Source organism: Rhagoletis pomonella, unplaced genomic scaffold, assembly GCF_013731165.1.
Source record: "Rhagoletis pomonella isolate Grant_MI unplaced genomic scaffold, Rhpom_1.0 Rhpom_scaffold_01669, whole genome shotgun sequence".
Taxonomy (NCBI): Eukaryota; Metazoa; Arthropoda; class Insecta; order Diptera; family Tephritidae; genus Rhagoletis; species Rhagoletis pomonella.
Window position 1 is genome coordinate 19,403 of NW_023460223.1, and position 11,143 is coordinate 30,545.

The following is an 11,143-nucleotide window of genomic DNA, read 5'->3' on the forward strand; positions in this document are numbered from 1 at the left end:
GTGAGGGAGGAACGGTCGCCACGTCGGTGTCGTGCGGCCCTTATTGCTTGCCAGCGCGACGAGCGAAAAGGGCGAGTTTCCGCGCCATCACGCTGGCTGCAATTACGCGTGCGCCAAAATGAGCGAAAAGGAAGAGTTTCCGCGTCATCTCGGTGGCCAGAATTGGTTCCGCGCCGATATGAGCGAAAAGGACTAGTTTCCGCGTCATCTCGTTGACCGCCCGTTGGCTGTGTGTGTGACAGCACTGCTGGCATGGGACTGTCTGCTTCAAGTTCGTGCTGTAGCGGCGGTCGAAAATTGCGGGTTTTCAAGCCGCCGTCTGGTGGTGGAGGGATTATCTCTTCCCGTCTTTCCACCTCTTCTTCCTCTACCTGCTTCGCCCATGACGTCGTTTGGTCGGACACGTGGAGCGAAATCGCTCCGTCAGAGCCGTCGTTTCCCTTGGATCGCCCTAGTCTTCAATATGCAGGGGGGTATGGTGCTTTTCGTCGCAGCGGTGGCATCGGTCATTGCTTCCACATATTTCTATCCGATGGAATGGCGACAAACAGTTGGGACAGTACCGATGTATCAAAATCGCCCGCAACCTTTCCTCGGCGGATTTCCCTCGGTATATGGGGCAGAGTCGTACTCCGTGGTTGTTACCGCACAACCGACAGGGAATCTTAAAATGATCGACCCGTTTCTCGGTCTTAGTGCGGGTGGCCGTGAAGCGAGGCATTCTGTAAAGTTAAACCCCCTTTTTATGGCCGTATGCACAATTATGGTTCATTGTGTATTTTAAACTTAGCTGGGCCTATACTATACCCATTAAGTCGCCTTCTCTGTAGTGATGAAAATCATGTAGCAAACGAAAAGAAAAAATGTTCAAAGTGGGAAAAGGAAGAGGAGATTAGTAAAATAATGACAATTAAAAAACTAACTAGGAGGGAAGTAATAAAGACTTACACGCCCTTTGCGTCAAATCGTTTTAGCTTGTTAGATGAGGATGAGTTTCCTGGCTTAGGTCAACGTCGAGAAACCATAAGAGACAGGGATGCGGAAGTAAACGAAATTCTAACACCTAAAAGCTACGCAGCAATGGCAAAACACAGACAAAACAAAACCAGTCAATTAAAAAAAAATAAATATATTGAAGTCAGTGAGGACATGAGTGACAAAACAAAAAAGAGGGTAGCCTCAATGGAAGCCTATGGTGTGGCTTTGAAAAAACAATGTACACATTGTGTCCGAAATGGAGAAACTGGTTTCGGAAATGATTAAATTTGCAAGTGATGCTTTTAGAAGAATAGATTTTCCAGCAGGGGTAACCGCCTTTGCTCACTTTGATGATAGACTCAAGAAATTCTGCTTAGATTTAGACCACAAGTTCATTACTATTAATCCGCTTTCAAGTACAGAAGTACATGAAGATTCTGCAACATAACTGTCAGTCTTTAAATAAAAATATTAATCATGTTGAATTCTATGTAAACAAGTACAACATAGATATTTTTTGCCTGATCGAAACTTTCTCTCAGGAGTCGTATGTAGTGAAGAAAAACATTCTAAATTTCAACATTATAAAAAAGAATAGAAATGATGGATATGGGGGGGTGGCCATTGGCCTTAGAAAGTCCATTAAATTCCGTAAGATAAATTTTGATACTAATCATGACATATGTATTGTTCAAACTTGTAACCTTGCTCGAAACTTGGTAATATGTGCTGTGTACTTTGAGCCTTCCTTAAGCGTTGGGGTTTTTAAGGAAGCAATATTGAAACTTTTTACAGCATTGGAAGTATATCAGAACGTTCTGATATGTGGGGACTTTAACGCTAGGACACCTGAGTGGGGAGATGTTATTGAATCTAGTAGAGGCTACTTTTTTAGAAACTTTGTAAATAACTCAAGCTTTACCTGTTTAAACAACGGGTCAATAACCTTCAAAGCGAACTTAGGAGCTGCTAGGGGCTCTGTATTGGACCTAACTCTCACTAACATTGCAACAAAGACAACGTGGGAAGTGGTCCCCTGTCAATTAGGTGGCAGCCACCACTACCCCATTGTGATACACTTAGATAAGATCGAAAAAAGAAATCCTGTTTTCCTTGCTAAAAAACATCTGTTCAACAACTTAGGCACTACCAAGCTGGACACTAACATCAACCAAATTGAGAAAACGATATCAAGCGAAATAAAAAATTCCACTTTCACTGTCAAGGATACGCGACGTCCCAAGTCCTGGTGGCATGAAGGTTTGGAAAAACTGTTCAGGCTACAACTAGCTGCAAATAAAAAGTGCAACAAGTATCCCACGGTTCAAAACTTTAAGGAAGCGACTGAAGCCAAGGAAAACTGGAAAAACGCGGTAGAAGAAGCTAAAAAGGAAAACTACAGCAAAAATCTTAACTCACTCAATAGTCACCCCAACACCAGAGAGGCATGGAAATTCTTAAAAAATATTAAAAATGCGGGATCTTCGGAATCCAAACAACAGTGGGACGACACGAACAATAGAGTGTACCTGCAGCATCTGAAAAATCAGGTTAGACAAGATGCAAATACCAATAATAATGAAATTGCACAAAAAGTGGATGTCCTGGAGTCATGGGTGCCTGCTTTTGGGGAAGAGGAACTGAAAAATGTTCTAAAAAAGAAAACGAAAAGGTCAGCAGGGGGGTGTGATCAGATCACATACGAAATGCTACGAGCTCGGTCGGAAACGGCGCAAAAAAACCTACTAATTTCTTTTAATGATGCTTTTCAAAATTGTAAAATTGACGACTCACTCCGTAGAATAAGGGTGGTACCGATACCCAAGGCGGACAAGGACGTAAGTGATTATAAGAATTTTCGACCGATATCTCTGATATCTGTTCTCATAAAGACAATAAATCTCATGGTCAAGGGTAGACTAGAGGAATTTCTAAACAGTAAAAATTCATATCCAGACAGAAGCTATGCTTATCGAAAAGGTAAATCTGCAGCCATGTGCATTAATGAATTCCTACACAAAGTTGCTAATATTAAACACGCAGGGCAAAAGGCTGTGGTCCTGACCCTGGACATAAGCAACGCCTATTATTGTGTGTCTTTGAACAAACTACATACTATGTTAGCGGACCTGGAATTACCTGACCCATATAATAACTGGATTATGGACTTGAAAAAAAAAAGAATCTTACTTCTTGGCAACGAATCGATAGTGGTTGAGGATGGCCTACCACAGGGTAGCTGTCTCTCGCCACTACTCTTCAACGTGTACACAAAAGAACTTCATAGTATTGAGGACTCAGTGACAGACGTGTATCAGTTTGCGGACGATTTCTTGATTTTAGCACATGGGGACAACTGCGACTTGGTGGTTTCAAACCTTGAACGGAAGGTTAAAAATTTCAGTGAGATATGTACTAAATTAAATTTGTCCTTTAATATTCAAAAAACCAAATTTATGTACCTAGCCCGAGGCAGCAAGAAAAACATCAACATGAAAATAAACGACTTTCAGATTGAACAGGTCAGACAAATAAAATTTATTGGTAGAACCATCAACGCATCACTAACGGTTGGGCCTCACTTTGAAGGGCTAGTTAAGGAAACAAAGAAAAATTCAAACTTTTTAAAATGCCTGACCCCGGTAAAAGCAGGTATAACACCAAAAGTGGCGGTGAACCTATACAAAAGCTTCATCAGGTCAAAGGTTGAATATGCAAAGACTACGGCTGCTAAGATATCAAAAACAATAAACAAAAAAATTATGACCTTCCAAAACTCCACCCTACGCAGATGTATAGGCCTCACACCCTCAACTCCGGTACACACTATATATGTTTTAGCAAATGAGTTTGAGCCCCCCGAAAGGGGAAAATATCTTACAAGCAAGGAGTTAGTGAAATTAATGTTTAATAACCCAGAGGGTATCTCCGATGCCGAAGCAGCGCTCTTCATTGAGCACGAGAGGGATGATGATGAGACCTAAACGAGCAGTGGTATCTTCCACGAAAGGGCGTTGAGGGACTCCGATGACGACAAGAGGTAGAGGTAGGCACCACAGCGAATCGTCATGCGAGCGCCACAGGTCTCCAAGCCAGTCCAGCGCGACAACATCGCGCGAGTCCATGCGGCGGGACAGAGACCGCCGTATGGATAGGCGGGCGAACCCGCCTACAGTTCCGGGTCGAGGGCAACCTGGCTACCTAGACGACCGTAGGCGATTGGGCCTCAGCGGCGCGCAAATGAGGTCAGGCACCTAGAGCAAGGTAAAACTCCCGAGGTAGCCAGGAGACTGGCTCTCGGCAGATCACCCCAGCAGGAGTCGAGCAGACGCGGCAATGAGCGCGAGGGCAAAACGACCGCACCCGCAAATGAGCGGAAGAGCGGGCAGCACCAGCAGCATGGTGCAGAGGCTTCCGGCAGTCAGACCGCACCCGCTGAAAAGCGGAAGAGCGGGCATTACAACAAGAAGGCGGAACCCAAGCCCAAGCGGAGCGTTGAGCAAACCCGTGATTCGTGCAGAAGGTTTGACAGGTGCGTAAACGAAACCGCACCCGCTAAAAAGAGGAAGAGCGGGCATTGTAGTCGGGATGAGAAGCACGGAGACCAGAGGAAAAGGGTAAGTGGTTCCGGTGAAACCGCTCCCGCTGCAAAGCGGGAGAGCGGGCAGTTAACCCCCCAGAACTTGGCTTCAAAGAAGCAGCGTGAGTTTCCACCCCCTCCGGCATTGGGACCCGGGGGTAGGCACTGGGGCCCAACGTCTGCGCGGCGGCGAAGGGCAGGCGCACAGCTACTCTGACGCGCTAAGGGGCGCTGAGTCCGGATGAGTTGACTACCCTGCAGGTATTAACTTCCGTCCAGGTATGCTCCTTGTGGACTGCATGGATGAGGGTACGGCAAAATGGCTGGAAGAGTTTGCTCCAAAACTAGGGAGCTGGAAGGGAGTTGCACTATGCGTCAAGCGGGGTGATGAAATACCACCAATGCATAATATGACTATCTTCCTGCCGAGAAGTGCTGACAGATCGGCAGATTATGTGATGGGGCTGCTAAGGGCGCAAAACGAAGGTCTTAACACACCAGCGTGGCGCGTCATCTCGAGCAGCATTGAGGATGCGGCTAAACGTGGGCATAGATGAGGAATCCTTCATTAGCGTCAGGAGGGCTGAGTATAAGCTGAACTTTAGGTTCAGCTATGTTACAATGAGGTCCTGGCGACAAAAGGCAGCGGAAGAAGAGAAGGTAGCTGACGAGGGAAATATGCAGGTGGACGAAGTCCCCCCGTGTCAACAGCTACAACAGCTACAGCGGTAGAGGACGCATAGGTTTGCCAGCCCGCACCTTCAGCCCAAACTTTCAACCCGCTAGGCACCAACCAGCTAGTATCAGCGGCTCTTGCACAGGGGCAGGTCCCCTCAACGCAGGAGCTGATGGAGGGACTAGACCTGAGAAGGCTTGAGCTCGACGGGAAAAGCGAGAGCGACCTAAGGCTCTCGGACCTCGACGAGCGATGAGGTACCCACCGCCCCCCTGAGAGTTGCCCAGATCAACTTGCACCATGCAATTGCTAGCAGGTTTTCTACGGACGATCTTGGCATTATACTCATTCAGGAGCCGTGGACTTACAGAGGCCAGGTAAGGGGCCTCAAAGGAGCGAATAACAAGGTAATATGGGACCTCGCCGCAGAGAGGCCCAGAGCATGCGTAGTGCTTAGAAACGATATTGATTATTTATGCATTACAGATCTTTTAACGCAAGATTTGGTAGCAGTTCAAGTGACACTTCGGGTGAATGGAAGGCCCGTGGAATTAGTCTTCGCTGCTGCATATTTCCCCTGGGACAGTAATACCATAACCCCGGCAGAGGTACAACAACTGGTGGCGCATTTCCGGAAGACCCGACTTCCTCTTGTCCTCGGATCCGACGCAAATGCGCACCACGTGGAGTGGGGGAGCACCGACACCAATAAAAGGGGTGAGTCCTTATTAGAATACCTACTAAGCGAAGATATGTGTATAAACAATGTTGGACACTGTCCGACGTTTGTCACCAGAGTAAGACAGGAGGTCCTTGACCTTCGTTATCTGATAATAGAATTATCCAATTCGTGCTCGGAGCGGAGGCCACGGTAAGTCCTCCGGTGGGGACCCCAGGAATGCAGACTGGAAAAAATATAGAAAACTATTAGATTTTAACCTACCCGGTATAGAAAGGCAACATAGAAGAGATGGCAAATTGTCGCTAGAATATAGGGGTAATAGGTTGACGGACATACTGACCGACGCCTTTAACCAAGAGAGAGGCCAAGAGAGAAAGTTTCAGAACCTTCTGTGAAGGCATCTCGAACACTCCACCGGCCGCGAGGTTACACAAGGCTCTTGCCAGAGGAACGGTGGAATCGGAGTTAGCATTAAAGCATCCGGTTGGCACCTATACAAACAGCAAATATGAGAGGGCAACCACTCTGCTTGCAACTCACTTCCCGGAGGCCACTACCTTAGAACAGGGGCCGGGGGTCCAGTGAACTAGACCGCGAGCATGTGAATGGAAACTGGCAAGAAGTATTTTCACCCAGGATTCAGTCAGGTGGGCGCTGGGATCGTTTGACCGATATAAGGCCCCAGGGGTAGATGGCATCCATCCAGTCATGTTGCAGCAGGGTGGAGAGAACTTAATACCACACATAGCGGACATAATGAGAAGCAGCCTTGCGAGGGCTTATGTCCCACTGGTGTGGCGGAGGGCGCGAGTAATCTTTATCCCGAAGGTGGGCAATAGGGACTACTCGCTTGCAAAGTCTTTCAGACCTTAACTCATTTGTGCTAAAAGCAATGGAGAAGGTAGTGGACAATTACATAAGATCTAGCATTCTGAAGGTGAAACCCCTACACGCTTGTCAGCATGCATACAGAGCTGGAAGGTCCGCGGACACAGCCCTGTATCAACTGACAACCGAAATTCAGGGGGCTTTTGAATGCGGAGAAACAGTGCTCTGCGCTTTCCTCGATATAGAAGGAGCGTTCGACAATACGTCTCACACTGGTGTGCGCAGGGCACTAGAGAAGAGAAACGTACAGCCAGTGATCTGCAACTGGGTGGATACGCTGTTGCATACTAGGATTGCTGAAACCAAGGTGGGGGACAGCGTGGTACAGCTATTAGCAATAAATGGCTGCCCACAGGGAGGGGTTCTATCCCCTCTTCTGTGGAGCTTAGTGGTAGATGAACTCCTTCAGCTTCTCTCTGAAAATGATATCCACTGCCAAGGCTATGCGGATGACATAGTGATCATTGCCAGGGGGAAGTTTGAGAGCACCCTCTGCGACATTAATCAAAGAGGGTTAAGATTAACAAAAAGATGGTGTGCTAAGTTGGGCCTTAGCATCAAACCGGCCAAAACCGCCATCATCCCATTTACCAGAAAGAGAGCCCTCTTGGGCATGAGGGACATAACCCTGGAGGAGGTCGTGGTCGGCGTCGCCAGCGAAGTGAAGTATCTGGGAATAATCCTAGACACAAAACTTCTATGGAAGAAGCATGTGGACGCAATCACCTCCAAGGCCACGAAATCGTTAATGGTGTGTAAGCGTCTAGCAGGAAAATCCTGAGGTCGTAGCCCCAGGATCCTAGGATGGCTCTACATCATGATAGTACAGCCAATGATTACCTATGGGGCAGTGGCTTGGGTTTCAAGAACTACTCTGGCCACGGTGAGACAATCACTCACCAAGCTACAACAACTGGCTTGTGTATGCATAACTGGACCAATGCGCACATGTAGGACGACGGCGCTGGAAGTAGTCCTCGAACTCGAGCCTTTTCACATAACCATAGAGAAGGCAGCCAAAATAACTCTACTCAGCTTTGCTAGAGAGGGATGTGGCAAAGGTAAAGTCATATCCTCTAGGAATATGGAGAAGCTAGGGGCCTCGATCCCGCTTTCTCTGTTCCCTAGAGATGACATAGGAAAACTATAGTATTTGATAAGAGATTTAAGATAGAGTTATGCAGCAAAACAATCTGGAGCGCCCCCGCATTCGATGGATTACTACATGAGTGCACACTGCACTGGTACACAGATGGCTCGAAGACCCCAGATGGAGTAGGGCCAGGAGTCCTTGGGCCCAGAAGAAGAATCTATGTTCCTATGGGGAAATACCCGATCATCTTCCAAGCAGAAGTCTATGCAATCTATCTATGTGCGGAAACAATCATGAGTAGAGGGTATAGAAATGAGAAAATTATAATGTTGAGTGATAGTCAGGCGGCACTCAAGGCTCTTCTATCCTTTGAAGTCAAATCCTCACTGGTCCTTGAGTGCATTGAGAAGCTAAACTCCCTTGTCAGACACAATAACATCAGGTTAGCGTGGGTACCCGGCCATAGGGGAGTAAAGGAAAATGAGGTTGCAGACTGCCTCGCTATAGAGGCGGCAGCCATCACCCCAGTTGGCCCAGAGCCCTTCCTGGGAGTAGGTCCCAATACCATAAAGGAGGAGCTTAGGAGAGAGAGGCCACACTAAGGAATTTTAACTGGCGCAGTTCGGTAGGAATGCGCCAGACAAAGAGTTTACTTGGAGGGTTTAGCAAGAAAAGATTTCAGGGTTTAATAAACCTCCCAAAAGAGAGGCTTAGAATTTTAACAGGTTTCCTTATAGGACACTGCAGACTTAGGGGTCACCTACATAAGCTGGGCATATGGTCGAATGATCTTTGTAGGTTCTGCGACCTGACCATTGAGACGCCGCTTCACATTCTCACCGAATGTGAGGCTGTCTGCAGAAGACCTGAGAGGAGTTTAGGCTCGTTGTGGCCACAGCTTGAACACATCCACTCCCTACCCCCGAAGGCACTATTGAACTTTCTGAGGGAGCTGGGCTTAGATGAAGTGATGTGAAGAGAAGAGGGCACAATAGATCACCAAGTCGCAGTGCACAGCTCATATTAATATCTATCCATCTATCTAAATATGTATTCAGTCATGGTGATTTGGCATTGTGGGGCGGTTTTACCCGCTCGCCACGCGGTAATCGGAGTGGGCAGGAGGGTTAGTCTCCTGTCCACTGATACCGGTTTTATGAAAAAAGTGGGTTTGGGGTCTGTGCGAAGGGCCCCTTTCACAGGCCCCTTCAACCTCTCAACCTTTCCCCTAGGAAGAGCTAGGGGCGCTCAAAGTTACGCGGCCTAAGCCGTCTCAATGCACTCCGTGTTTACCTACGGAAGCTGGTGCTGGCTGAGTTAGCGTCTATCAACTTAAGTCGGTTGTTAAATGAACAGGTTGAGAAGCGAATGAAGATCGCGCACTTTTGCGTGCTTGGCTTTGATTGTCCATACGTAAGGTTGTATGTATATTAGACTGCATCGCTCCCCATAGAAAGAAAAATCGGTACTATTTTTCCATTAGAATTATAAAATCTATTACATTTTAAGACGTCCACCAAAATATTTCCGAAAAATATTAAGATTTAAGTGAACTGGACCGATTTGAAAATACCTCCAAAAATGGAGTTTTTCATGAATAAAAATAGTTTCTTAAAGATTTTTTTTTAAAAATCCTTTCAAATGACAAAACGGTTTAAGCTTAAAAAATTTGCATGAAAATATTTTTAAAAAATTAAAAAAAAAATTTAAACGGAATCGTAATTATGAGATGTTTGATGCTGTTTTTTAACTTTTTTCAAAGATTGGTATAAGAAAAACTTGAATAACTGAACCTAAGCTCTTCCGATTTAGACTTAAGAGGTGTCATTGGAAAGATATTTTCTCACCCTTTTTATTTCTTTGATAATAAACTCATTAAAAGGACGAAAGAGAAAGGTAGGATGAACGAACGTCATTAAAAGTTGAATTAAGATGTGTTGGTATTTCAAAAAAAAAAACGGGACACGAATGACTTTTTTTGGACAGGAATAAAAACAGTGTGAAAATACCTTTTTATCGAGATCCCATAAGTCGAAATAAGAATATTTTTGGGCCAGTTATTCAAGTTTTTTTGTAAATCAATCTTTGAAAAAAGTAAAAAAAAAAACAGCATCAAAAATCTCATTCTTACGATTCCGTTGAAAATATTTTTATGCAGATTTTTTAAGCTTAATCTGTTTTGTCATCTGAGTTCTTTAAGAAACTATTTTTATTAATAAAAAACTCCATTTTTGGAGGTATTTTCAAATCGGTCCAGCTCACTTAAATCTTAATATTTTTCCGAAATATTTTGGCGGACGTCTTTAAATATTATAAAGTTTGTAATCCTGGCGGAAAAAACGCAACTTTTTTTGGTGATGCAGTCTAATGTATATAAGTGCGTAGCGTATGTATGTATGGTTGTATGTATGTGGATATGTATGTGTATGTAAATGCGTGGTTTATGTATGCATGTACGGTTGTACGGATGTGTGTGTGTAGATATGTACGTAAGTACATATGTCTGTTAGTGTAGCGTACGTTACGTTACATTGTACAAGGTAAAACTAGTTAGGGCCTCTCCATAGTAAGGTAGCGATATGTAGTTTTTTAGTGCATTAGTCTTAAAATATTCAAATTACCGTCAGATTTAGCATTTCTTGTTGTTTTCTGTGACGACTGCTGGGACCATGAGTTGAAGCGCCCTTTTTTCGAAATCGAACGCTTCCTTTAAATGCCCAAGCCCATTGCGTCCACTTTTCTCCAGCGTTGACCTTCGCAGCACCTCCCTCTCTCTGGCATGCCTTCTGTAGAAAACAAAACATTTGAAGACGTTATAAAAATTATAATTACTTACTTACTTTTGGTCAGACCAATACTTGCGCCATTTCGCAGGGTCGGTGGAAGATCACCCCACTTCTGAGCCCATAAATGTGCAGCATCAACCGATTCAAATCTAGAACATAGGAATTTGTATAAATAAAACACATTTTTATCAATATTTCACTTATTTTCCATATATTCTATTAAATAGCCTTTTTGTTCATTTGAAGCTTTTTTGCTTTCATTTCCATTTTTCACAAATTTTATTTGAAAGGCAGCAACAGGAAAAGCAAAGCTCACCGAATAAAATGCTGTGAGTTTGTAGAAACGGAAGTGTACATAGTTATGACAGTTAAAACCATGATAAAAACATAGCAAGGTAGAACCGTTCTCTCAATTTGTCGGCCATGATTTTTTTTTGAAGTTTGCCAACATTTTAAAATC

The 11,143-nt window shown here is 44.9% G+C and overlaps 2 long non-coding RNA genes across 2 annotated transcripts; both read right to left on the reverse strand.

The window, feature by feature from the left end:
• Positions 1-357: 357 nt before the first annotated feature.
• On the reverse strand, positions 358-10,828 carry LOC118752582. The gene is made up of 3 exons (XR_004994713.1): positions 10,738-10,828; positions 10,519-10,683; positions 358-824 (listed from the first exon to the last, which is right to left on the reverse strand). It is a non-coding gene; the product is annotated as an uncharacterized LOC118752582 (long non-coding RNA).
• Positions 2,314-3,500, reverse strand: LOC118752581. The gene is made up of 3 exons (XR_004994712.1): positions 3,441-3,500; positions 3,169-3,356; positions 2,314-3,117 (listed from the first exon to the last, which is right to left on the reverse strand). It is a non-coding gene; the product is annotated as an uncharacterized LOC118752581 (long non-coding RNA).
• Positions 10,829-11,143: the final 315 nt, after the last annotated feature.